General features: G+C 48.6%; 1 pseudogene; it reads left to right on the top strand.

Moving 5' to 3' along the window:
• Window positions 1-9,517: 9,517 nt before the first annotated feature.
• LOC101585782 lies at window positions 9,518-11,620 on the top strand (annotated as a pseudogene).
• Window positions 11,621-12,916: the final 1,296 nt, after the last annotated feature.

Raw genomic sequence — 12,916 nt, 5'->3', positions numbered from 1 at the left:
CCTTACAGAGGCTGGCGTGTCCACACGCTTTGGTCAGCTTGGCAGGGGACACCGTGCTCAGTGCCAAGCCCATAAATTACGCAATTGATCACGCATAACATTCTGGGTATTTGAGGGTATGAATTCATGCTTAGAAAGTAATGTATGGGGCTGGGGATTTAGCTCGGTGGTCTAAACACCTGCCTGGCAGGCACAAGGACCTGCGTTTGATCCCTGCTACTGCATGTCGTGCCAGCCCCATGTCAAGTCAGCCACAAAAACCAGTGGTAGTGGCACACACCTGTGATCCTAGTGCTGTGGAGGCTGAGAGAGGAGGATCACTATGAGTCTGAACCATGTAGCGAGACCCTGTACCAAATATATAAAAGATAAGAAAAGCAACATAAGAGGCCGGGGAGATGGCTCAGTAGAATAAGTGCTTGCCTGGCAAGCACAAAGGCCTGAGTTCAATCCCCAGTACCGGGAAAAAAAAAAAAAAAGAAAGAAAGAAAGAAAGGAAAGCAACATATGTGAAGCCTCAAAAACAAGTTAAGTCCCATAACTCATTTCTCTGTACATTCTGTCCTTGGGAAGTTGGCTTTGGGAGTGAATGTCCATCCTGAATTCTCAACCACCTTTTACCACCACTACCTACACCCAGGTACATTTAAATAGGGACTTTACCTCCACAGATACCTCCACATGGGTGACCACACCTGCCTATGTGACCTTGAGTAGTGGTCCAAGCTAGCCCCAGGTGGGCTTCAGAGCCTTTAAAACATCAGCTTGAGACCCATGAGCCTATCACACCCATGCTGAGCATTGGGATCACTGTCCAGTCCAGAGAGAGTGGGCCCCTGCTACAGCAAGCCGTGGTCTGGGCAAAGCATAGAAGTGTCTGCAACTTGCATCTCCTTCTGCAGATGAATACCTGAGCTGGAACCACCAGCAGCTGCCATCTCTGACACCTAAGCCCAGCTCTGGTGGAGCCTTTGAGCATACCGCACCTGGGCCTGGATCACTGAGCACAGACACTGGCTTCACTTAGGGCCGTGGCTGTCAGTGACGTGGACCCCAGCACTCACGCAGTGGCTTGCATCTCCAGCCACACTCCAGGTTGTGACTGTCACCTGGCTGTGCCCACTGGGCAGGGCCAGCTGTTCTGAGCAGCCCAGATGCTCATCCCTCTGTGTGTGATGGAGCTAGGACAGTGACCAGCACAAAAACAACACATAGAAGTGTCTGTTGTGGCCATTTAGACCACTCTTGGCTGTGGCTCAGTGACCCTGACTACTCCAAAGGGGCAGAATCCACCCAAGACCATGTGGGGCCTCTCTACCCATGATCCAGGGACAATCACCAGCCCCTGCCAACTAGCACAGCATTTCATTTAAAGTCACATGCAAGTGGGCCTTAGACCCCAAGAACTCCCCACACTGTCCTTTCTTGACATGTGGCCAGATGTCATCAGGCTCAAGAGGACAGGGAAGGGAACAAGGGCTCTTAGAAAGACCATTGTATCTTTTCCTGATGGTATTGGCCCGTAGTTCCAGGCATCAGGAGGAGCAATGTAAAAATAAATAAATAAATAAAAAGGGTCGGCCAAATATCTCAGTGAATTAAAGCACCTCCAAGCAGGCATAGGGCCTGGGGATTTGATCCCCAGGCCTCCTGTGCTGGCCCCACCCCCGAGGCATGCTGAGATGTCAGTTGAGACTGGGCATGGTGGCGCACACCTATAATCCCAACTCTTGGGAGACTGTAAACAGATAGATCAGGGCTGGGGAGACAGCTCAGTGGAATAAGCGCTTCCCTGGCAAGCACAAGGGCCTGAGTTCTAATCCCTGGTTCCACTAAAAAAAAAAAAAAAAAAAAAAAAAATTAAAATAAAAAAATAAACAGATCACTTCGAGTCTGATCTAGTAGTAAGACCCTGAACACCCTGTAGGCACTTCCCTAAAATGCAAAAAAAAAAGGAGGAGCAACATGATTCTGGGGTCACTAACCTGGTAACATTTCCAGGTGCCTGTGAGTAGCCTGAGAACACAGCTCCACTCACACTCTCACCTCAGTGCTTCTCTGGGAAGGTGACTTCTGAGGTCCCAGACACCATCCAAATGCTCAGACCTGACACACGGAAGGGTGGCTTATGACTGACCACCCTCTCCTCTGAGGGCATCAGACAGGCGCCTCTAGCCAGCTGCACCCCCAGCAGTTGGTCCCTCCTGGTCCTGGCCCCACATCCGAGCTGAAGGACAGAGGTAGTGAGAAGGGCACCAGCTGAGGTAGGTGCGGAGCACCCGTCACTTCCAGAATGCCAAAGTTCCGGTGGAAGAGCGTGGTAGATGCCCTTGTTCTCGCAGGCAGAGCACTGGACTACCCACACTCCCCCGGATGCTGCTCCCTCTCAGGGGCTGTGGGCTGGCACCTGCGGAAGTGATAGTAAACAAGAGTCTGGAAGGTGCCTGCCTGGCGCCAAGAATGCACTAAAAAGCAGACAAGAATCTAGAATTGGAGTCTGCCTGGTCCCTTGGGAGGTCAGTATAAATTCCACGTCAGTTTCTGGTCATTCAGGGGGCTTCCACTCTGCCACTGTCCTCTCCTTTGCACTCTCAGCCGCCAAGCAGTGGAGGTCTCAGATTGTGACACTTGAGGAGAGCTGCTCAGAGGCCCAAACAGCAATCTGTGGGCCAGCTGGTCTACAGGGTACCGTCTTGAGGTGCACGGCAGAGCTTGGAGACAATTCTGGTCCTGGAGAGGCCCCCTGCGCCAGGCGAGGACAGCCATGCTTGTCTCCTCCAGCGACTACAGCTCTCTAGGGGCTGGACAGGCCATCCCATGGGCTACGCTGCAACAGGGCTTTTAGCCTTAGCTGCTCTCTCCACTGAAGAGAGAGCTCCCCCTTTGAATTACACAGCTCCCTCCTGGCTTTGTGGTCAGCAGTAATGGGAAGTCAGACTATTCTGCCCAGTAAGAGGACTGACCGTTGCCCCTCGCTCGGCTCCATTGCCAGGAGCAAACTATCTCCTCAGGCAGGCATCTGCAACCCTAATGCACAAGTTGTATTGTATCTGCTCTTCCTGAGTATGCTTCTTTGGTCCCCTTCAAAGCCCTGAGTTGGTGGCCTCAGGGACCAGGACACTTGTGGCTCATCTAGCTGAGCACCGGCATGGACAGACTATATATCGCCTTGGGGCTGATAGTCTCCATGCTACAGCAGTGGGTGCCAGACTCTGGGTAAAAGCGATGCCTATAGAATTAATTTTTGAATCACTATCCACAAATCCAGAAATTCAGTTGTCACTTGGGTGATCTTGGGTTTCTGGTGGCTAAAAATATCTGAACTGTAAACTTAGCAAATGATTTCAGCCGAATGATGCATTAAACGCGGCATCTCTGGCATGCGGAGGGCTGTCTCCTCTCCTCCTTCCTCACTCTGCTGGCGGCTGATCAGAAACTCAGGCTCCATCAGAAGACTGGCTTCCCAAGCCATCCACAATTTGCATGAAAAGAATTTACTGAATTTTGGTAGGTGCTTTCAGGAAATTCCTGGAAACCCTTTGGCCTCAGGGCCAGGTAGAGATTTTGTGCCTCAAGTTTGTCTCAGAAGAGCCAAAATGGGTCATCTGCTTACAGCATCCGTATTCTTTGTGGCTGTGTCTGGGGGTAGGTGCCTTCATAAATAGTGATTGACCCTATGGACCTCAGATGAGAGGGACAGACGCTGCTGCCCACATGGCCGGTCCCGACTTTATCAGCAGGCACCTAAGTCACTGCCGTTGACTGATTCTGTCCATGATTGATTCTATGCAGGGCTCTGAAGTCCATTACCCACACTTGTAAGGCAAGCCTGGCAGGGCCATCTGCCACATCTCTTGAACAAAACAGAAGGCAGTCAGTACTTACGTGAAGACATCAAGACTAAGCCAGAGTAACAATCTGACAGCTGCAACTACTAGGCATACCTTACCAAAACCAGCTGGCCTTGAATTCCCAGGCCTGATTGTGGTGTGGGCTGCTGAGTGCAGAGACGTGGAATATCAGAGCCGGTGCTCTGACCCAGCCTAAGCCACCACCTGATCCTGTGGGGTTGCATGGGGTAGTGATATCCAAGCTGTGGAGACGCTGATGCTGAGGCCTAGGACCATGCACCGTACCTCCTCTCTGATCTGCTGGCACTGCACCCAGATGGATAAATTCTTCCTCCAGCTGCAGAAACATGATGCATGCTGATGCTGTGGAATCCCTTGTTTTCCCCATTGCTGGGAAGCATCGTTCTTTATGCTGAGTCTAGAGCTGGCCTGGGTCTACCCCAAGCCCAGGACTAAGATGCAACGGCTGGGACGCACAACACTTGGCTTGTAAAGCTCCTTGCTACTGACATACATTTTCCTCTGTAACAAACAGATCAAAAACTCTTCCTTAAAAAGATCAAGTATTGGGGCCGGGGAGATGGCTTAGTAGAATATGTGCTTCCCTGGCAAGCTCAAGGGCCTGAGTTCAATCCCCAGTTCCACACACACACACACACACACACACACACACACAAAAAAAAAAGATCAAGTATTTCCAAGCAGAGGTTTTCTTGGATGTGAGGCTTCCCAGGGCTGCTTGACAGGTAATGACTCTGATTTGGTTGTCTTCAGCCTCGTTGGAGGCAATAGCTCATTTTAGACCAGACATGGCTACAGGAATCAAGTGGGATTTGACCTCTGTGGAAGAGTCAAGCGTCTCGTATCAGTGGGCTGCATCAGGACCAGAGGGCCACTGTCATCCACAAATGTTCCTAAGGGTTCAATTGCTCTCTTGGGAGCCAGCAGTTTCGAGGTGCACTCATGTTTTTTGCATTGCCTTTTGATTATCTTTTATCTTGAGAAATTAAAATTTATTTTCTGAAGTTGAATATGTTCCTCTGTCTGTAGGGAATATGTCACTATCTAAAACTTTGCTTTTAGGGCCAGCCAAATAGCTCAGCAGATTAAAGCACCTATAAGCAGACACAGGGGCCAGGGGTTTGATCCCCGGGCCTGCTGTGCCGGCCCCGGCCCCAAGGCATGCTCACACAGCAATTGAGACTGGGTATGGTGGTGTGCTCCTGTAATCCAAGCTCTTGGGAGGCTGTAAACAGGCAGATCACTACGAGTCCGATCTAGTAGTAAGACCCTAAACACCCTGTAGACCCTTCCCTAAAATACAAAAATAAAATAAAGTAAAACTGTGCTTTTAAATAACAATCTAAACATTGTTGACTGGCTCAACCACAAAGGCCATCATTCCTTGGTCTCTGCAAGTGACTGGTTTATTCTTATTTAGTGTTGGCTGTGGTTACACCCTCCATCAGGCCCCATGGGTCGCAGTTGGTGACAAAGCTCAGATCAGAGCAATCTGCAGAGGTGGGCCCAGCTGAGTCACAGAAGGTGGGGTTGCTGCCATAGTCGGGGGCAAGTCCACTGTCACAGTCCACATCTGTAGTATCTGCATGTGGCTTTGTTTTATAATCGCAGATGGCAGTCACGGAATTCAACTCTGCACAAGACTCAGGATGCAAGTCACTGTCCATGACATCTAGGTGCTGTGGCCAGTGGGGACAACATCAGACAGGGGGTCATGGATGGCTCAACCCTGCTTATGTGGGAGGCACACAGGCTTAGGATTCTTGGTGTTCATATCAAATTAGTCATTTTAAAAGCAAATTACACAGTTTTTGTTTCATTTTATTGCTTTTTTATTTTATTTTTATTGCTTTTAATATTGATTAGCCATTAGTCAGAATAAGCACAGATCACAGGACCAGCCTGTCAAGTGTTTCTGTAGATGTGATATTTATCCCAAATGCAATCTCCGAGGGAATGCCTTTCTGTTCTCTTTCATTCTGCCCTAGACATGAGAATTGTTCATTTGCAGTATATTCTACCATCAACATTCTACATTTTTAAAAATCTTAATGTTTGAGCAGTTATCCGTGCTTCCTCCTTATGTTTCTGGAGGCCAGGAGCTACTCCTTATTTCTCTCTGGGCCTCATTGTGCCTGGCACTTGAAAGGTGTTATTTGTCCTTTGAATGAACACTGAGATGGATGGTGAGCTGGTTGGTGAGTGGATGAGTAGACAGATGGATAGAGGAAAGAAAAACATGATGAGTTGGTGCAGGGAGGAACAGAAAGAAAGAAGGAAGGGTAAAGGGATAGGGGAGTTGATGGGTGGAGGAATGGAGGGATGGAATAATGGAAGTCTGGGTGGACGGGTAGATGGATGGGTGGATGGGTGGATGGATAGGTGGATGGATGGGTGGATGGATGGGTGGATGGATGCATGTAGGAAGAATGGGTGGACAGAGAGATGAGAGGATGAGAGATGGGGTGGACATGTAAGTGGGTGAAGAGATGGATGAATGTGTAGGTTGGTAAGTTGATGATGATTTTCATGAGGCTATTCTTTTGGGACAGGCAGATAGCTATGAACAAGGCAAAAAGGTAGCAGGGTGGTCATGCTCTGGTGGAAGGTTCTGTGACGTATGAGATCCCTTGTAATAACTTATTTATATAGGATGGATCAAAAGTGCTTAGAGCATACATAGGGTCTTGCCTGTCTTAGTTACTTTTCTCATTGTTGAAACAAAATACATGATTCACATAGCTAAATGATGAAAAGAATTTTTATGACTCATAGTTGATAGAGACTTCAGTCTATAGTTGGCTGGATCCAAAGCATGGCAGAGCAGTATCATAGGGAAGAAACACTTCACATCATGGGAGGCAGAAGGCCGCCGCAGCAAGCAGCAGCTTCCTACCTTCTTTCTGTCCTTTCGTATTTCACCTACGCTACCAGTATACTGACTGGCACCACTCATAAGCAAGGCGGAGCTTCCATTGTCTACACCCAGAGCTATGCTCAACCAATTAGGTGATCACGCATCCTTAATCTCAGCATTATGCATTTAATCCATATTAACACCCCCACATCCAGCCACCTCTGAAAATTTCTGTCTGTAAACATAAGGTGTTATGGAGACATCTAGACACGAGGTATAACGCTGCTCAAACTCTAGCTTCTGGCCTTCCTCCTGGAGTGTTATATAGGTGACTTGGGAGCTCACTGGTTACCTGTAGACATGTTATTTCCCTGGAAGAGCCATGGTGAACTGCAGGGTTAGTCCTGTTAGTCCTAAGTGTGTCATTCCAGGCTTGGGCCATACACACCCAACTGGTCTACCCTGGTGGGAGGCCCATCTCATCTGGGTGCTGCAAGAGGTACCTGCAGTTGTAAGAGTAGATGGGGCTGGCCTTCTCTACTCCATGGAGGCAGATCCTGGGGTCACATCCAAAGGATGAGGTCCAGGTTGGCCAGGGGAGACCTTATGGTGATAAGATGCTGACCAAGGCACAGGGCGGGCTGGATGGTAACAGAACATTCCCTAAGAAGCCAAAAGTTTGTAAGAATTGGAGTCTGCATCTGTCATTGACTAAGCACACTCCTGGTTGTGGGCTTCAGGGCTACAGATCCAAGGGGCTGTGCATCCTTTTTAAGTGCAGTTAATTGCACCTTACTGTTTTAATTTGCCCAAGGGAATTATACCAAATGCTCATTTTCTTTTCAGAGTGCCTCAGTCTTGTAGCTTAGGAACTAGTGAGTGACAGCTCTACTGTTCTTACGGGACACAGACAGGATGGGTGGAAAAGTGTGTGGAGGAAGCAGGCCCATGCTGCCATGCAGCCACCCAGAAAAGCACATTTCCTGGGGCCTGGTCATCTGTTGTGTGCTTATGGGCCAGCAATACATCCAGTGTTGAAGGCAATCCTGTCAATAGCACCAGGGCAGAGCCTACAGTTATGCAGATACCTGAATGAGGAAAAAAATCCTGAAACTCCATGTCAGGATCTGTCTTAATCACTTTACTCATTGTTGAGACAAAATACGCAACACCCATACTTAAGAGAAAAGAGATTTATTTTGACCCAAATTTCGGAATTTTCAGTCCTTGAATGGTTGGCTGGATCCAGAGTAGGGTGGAAGACAGGAATCAAAGAGAGAGATAAGGTGGAGAGATAAACTCTCCCAGGATATGCTCACAGTAACTTATCTCCTCTGACCACATCCTGCCTTCCAACAGCGAACCAGCTATACTACCCCTATAACCCAATGACCTTCTAAGGGAAGACTGAAGCCTAACAAAACAAACATTAAATCCTGTAGTTCTATGTTGTGACAATGAAAAGCGAACATCAAAGGGATTAGGCAAGACTACTCCTGCGGTGTTGCCAGCTGCAATCTTAATGACCTCTCTCGGTCTGGTTGCCTGTGGCTTCCCCCAGCAGATGGTCTACATTCCTGGCTCTTCCAATTTCCACAGGTCTCCTTTGTACTTTTTACTTTACTCTTATAGCTTCCTGCGCTGCCCTCCTGGGAGCCCACTGCCTGGCCTCGCAGTCCTTCTGAAATCTGGACAGGAGTCTCTGAGGCCAAACCACCCTTACACTCTGTGTGTCTGTAAAACCAACACCTCATAGATGATGCCAAGACTTGCCAACACCTTGGGCAGTAACTAAGCCTCCTTGAGTCATGGCTGCAGAGGTTTCTGAGGGTCTAGATGGCTGAGTGCTGTGAAACAAATCCCTGGAAACCGATTCCCTTGTCAGTCCTTTTTAAGCAGGATGCCCTGGGATTGTCTTCTCAAAGAAAAGTCTTTCACTTTTGCATCCTAGAGCCCGTGGAGGACAATTTATCCCTAATTCCTTGCATGGAATCAAGACATTTTCCCTATTTTTCTCTTTCCTGATGGAAAAAAACTTGGCTTCTTTTTAATGCTAATTTTTTCAGGAAGCTTTCCTCCAGATTTGTAGATGCCAATTTTATAGGAGCTTGCGTTCTGTCGAAACTCAAGAATTTTCAAATCATTCAGCTGGGCTGTGCATGGTAGGACATACCTATAACCCCATCACTCAGGGGGATGAGGCAGGAGGATTGCTTCAGTGTGAGCCCAGCCTGTTCTATATCATTCAACCTGAACCACATATTAAGACCCTGTCTGAAACAAAGAAACAAATAAAACAGTAACAACAACAAATCATTCAGCTGTGCTATTTGTTCTTGATTCTCCATGTACAGATAGCTAAAAGACACCAATGGTAGTTCTAACATGGTTTGAATGTTGGGCTGCCATAAAATTTCCTCTACCAGATTAATTATTTAACTATCCTTCATCTCATTCTCCCACAAAGTTTCAGACCATGAAAAAAAATGTAGCAAATTTTCTGCCAGAACATAACATGCCGGCCCAGAGTACAACTGCCTGCAAAGTCCTTGTTCCCAGTTGAGACTTCCTGAGCCAGGACTTCTCCATATGATTTTTAAACAGCATTCTAGTCTTCTGGGCTCCAACAAGTATCTCCCACCAAACTCAGTTTACAGCCTTCTAGAGCTGCTTCTCCAGCCAGCATCTCAGAAGTTTTCCGAACTCTTCCCACAAACCACTTCCAAAAGTATTTCCAAAATAGGCGAGTACAGTCACAGCAAAGACCACACTTCTCTGGTACCTAAATATGTCTTACTTACGTTTCTTATCATGGGGACAAAAGTCCTTGACATTGAAAGTTCAAGGAGGAGAGAACGAGGAGGAAGGAGAGAAAGTGGCATCCACAGATTCCAGTACCTACAGCCAAGCTGCAGCCCTGCAGGGCTACAGAGCTTACACCACCAGCCACCTCAAGGATATGCACAGACCACCAAGCATATGTACAACAAAGCTCTGGAGCCTGTGGGCAGCCTACTGGTTAGCTATACCCAGGCCCAGACCACTGCCACCTATGGGCAGACTGCATATGCAGCTTCCGATGGACAGCCTCCCACTGGTTATACTGCTCCAGCTGCCCCCCAGTCGTACAGCCAATCTGTCCAGGGGTGTGGCACTGGTGCTTATGACACCACCACTGCTGCAGTTACCACCACCCAGGCTTCCTATGCAGCTCAGTCTACATGCAGCTCTCAGCCTGCTTACCCAGCCTCTGGGCAGCAGCCAGCAGCTACTGTACCCGCGAGACCACAGGATGGTAACAAGCCTACTGAGACTAACCAACCTCAGTCTAGCACAGGGGTTATAACCAGTCCAGCCTAGGCTAGGGACAGAGTAGTTACTTATTCCCAGGTTCCTGGAAGCTGCCTGATGCAGCCAGTCGCTGCACCTCCATCCTGTCCTCCTACCAGCTGTGCTGCTACACAGTTGACTAGTTATGATCAGAGAGCAGTTACTCTCAGCAGAACACCTATGAGCAGCCAAGCAGCTGTGGACAGCAAAGTAGCTACGGTCAACAAAGCAGCTAGGGGCAGCAGCCTCCCACGAGTTATCCCCCCCAGACTAGATTCTGCAGCCAGGTTCCAAGTCAATAGAGCCAACAGAGCAGCAGCTACAGGCAGCAGAGTTCATTCCGACAGGAGCATGGGTGTTTATGGACAGGAGTCTGGAGTATTTTCTGGACCAGGAGAAAACCTGATAACCAGGGCAGGGGAAGAGGGGGATTTGATCGTGGAGGCATGAGCAGAGGTGGGCGGGGAGGAGGACGTGGTGGAATGGGAAGCACTGGAGAGCGAGGTGGCTTCAGTAAGCCCAGTGGACCCATGGATGAAGGACCAGATCTTGATGTAGGCCCTCCCATAGATCCTGATGAAGACTCTGACAACAGTGCAATTTATGTACAAGGATTAAATGACTGTGACACTTGATGATCTGGCAGACTTCTTTAAGCAATGTGGGGTTGTTAAGATTAAGAAGAGGGCTGGGGAGATGTCTCGGTAGAATAAGCGCTTCCCTGGCAAGTGCAGGGGCCTGAGTTCAATCCCTGGTTCCACAAAAAAAAAAAAAAAAGATTAAGAGGAGAACTGGGCAACCCATGATCCACATCTACCTGGACAAGGAAACAGGAGAGCCCAAGGGTGATGCCACAGTGTCCTATGAAGACCCACCCACTGCCAAGGCTGCTGTGGAGTGATTTGATGGGAAAGATTTTCAGGGAAGTAAACTTAAAGTCTCCCTTGCTTGAAAGAAGCCCCCAATGAACAGTTCTGAACCACCTCGTTAGGGCAGAGGTAGCCCAGGAGGTCCTGCGGGACCTATGGGTTGCATGGGAGGTCATGGAGGAGACAGAGGAGGCTTCCCTCCAAGAGGCCCCTGGGGTTACCATGGAAACCCCTCTGGAGGAAGAAACGTCCAACATCATTGCCAAGCTGGAGATTGCAGTGTCCCAATCCGGGTTGTGGAAACCAGAATTTTGCCTGGAGAACAGAATGCAACCAGCGTAAGGCCCCAAAACCTGAAGGCTTCCTCCCATTACCCTTCCCACCCCTGGGTGGTGATTGTGGCAGAGGTGCCCCTGGTGGCATGTAGGGAAGAAGAGGTGGCCTCATGGACCCTGGTGGTCCTGGTGGAATGTTCAGAGGTGGCCATGGTGGCTGTCGCATGGATTGAGGTGGCTTTGGTCAAGGAAGATGAGGTGGTCCCGGGGGCTCTCCTGGACCTTTGATGGACCAAATGGGAGGAAGAAGAGGTGCACGGAGGACCTGGAAAGATGGCCAGAGGGGAGCAGCATCAGGGAGGGGCACAGAGACCGGTCTTACCAGACGCAGAGATCCTGCAGAGCTGCACTGACTAACAGATTTAGTTTTTAAACCAGAAAATGTTTTAAATTTATAATTTCATATTTATAATGTTGGCCACAACATTATGATTAATCCTTGTCCATACCTTAATATTTTTCAGTATTTGTGAAGAAATACTAAAATAAGTTAAATGTAAAAAAGAAAAAAGTAAGAAAGTAAGTAAGTAAGTTAAAGGAGGAGTGCTGGCCAGATAGCTCAGAAGATTAAAGTGCCGGCTTAGGCAGACACAGGGGCCGAGGGTTCGATCCCTGGGTCTGCCCTGCCGACCCTGCCCCCCTCCTGGGGCGTGCTGAGATGGCAGCTGAGACTAGTCGTGGTGGCATATGCCTGTAATCCCAACTCTTGGGAGGCTGAAAACAGGAGAATGACTATGAGTCCAATCTACATAGTGAGATCTTGTAGACCTGATACTAAATACGTAAAATTAAAAGAAAAGAAAAGACTGAAAGAAAGAAAGAAAGAAAGAAAGAAAGAAAGAAAGAAAGAAAGAAAGAAACAAAGAAACAAAGAAAGAAACAAAGAAAGTTAAAGGAGGAGAAGTTTGTTTCGGCTGATGTTTCAGTCCTGGCCTAGTCAGCATGTGGAGGAAGGGCCCGGGCAGACAAAAGCTGCTCACCTCATCGCAGCCAAGAAGCAGAGCATGAAGGAAGGAGCGAGGGAGCAAGACAGTGACCTCTCAGGGACCAGCCCCACCCTCAATAGCACACCAGCCGTAACCCCCCATGATATAATCATTTTGTAAAACTCTGCCTGTAAATGACTATGACTGTGGCGGACACCGAAATATAAACTACCTCTCCTGCGTGTGCAGGAAATAACTGACTTTAAAAAGCAGGCCTGTGAGACAGCACAGGTGTGTTAGCAGCAGTGCAGAAAAATTATGTTCCTGAGTAAGTAGCGGAGAGATGAGCCTTCTTGTCCCAAAGGGTGGGTCAGGGGACTCTAGTAGTGGGCATGGATAAAGCCCAGGCTCCCTCGGCCCCGAGGCAGACCCACATACACACTCCCTGCCCTGTGGATAGTTAAGTGGACACGTGAGGCCTCCCAGCTACCCAGGCAGCTCTGGGACTCCAGAGGACCAGGCCCTTAATGAATAATTAAGCAACTTAAATAAAATATTAGAAATTTCATATGAACCCACAACCAGATTTGCCGTTTTCTCCCGATAGGAAATATTTTTAATGAGTTCGAACCCAGATGAGCCCAGAGTGCCACATGGCCTGGGCCACCAGCCCAAGTGGCAGAAGGTGCTGTTGGGATCCACACTGTCTAAGTCAAGGACACCAAAC

Source organism: Octodon degus, unplaced genomic scaffold (genome assembly GCF_000260255.1).
Source record: "Octodon degus isolate 3935 unplaced genomic scaffold, OctDeg1.0 scaffold00010, whole genome shotgun sequence".
NCBI lineage: Eukaryota > Metazoa > Chordata > Mammalia > Rodentia > Octodontidae > Octodon > Octodon degus.
Note: the sequence above shows the minus strand (reverse complement) of the source record. Positions and strands in the feature narration are given on the sequence as shown.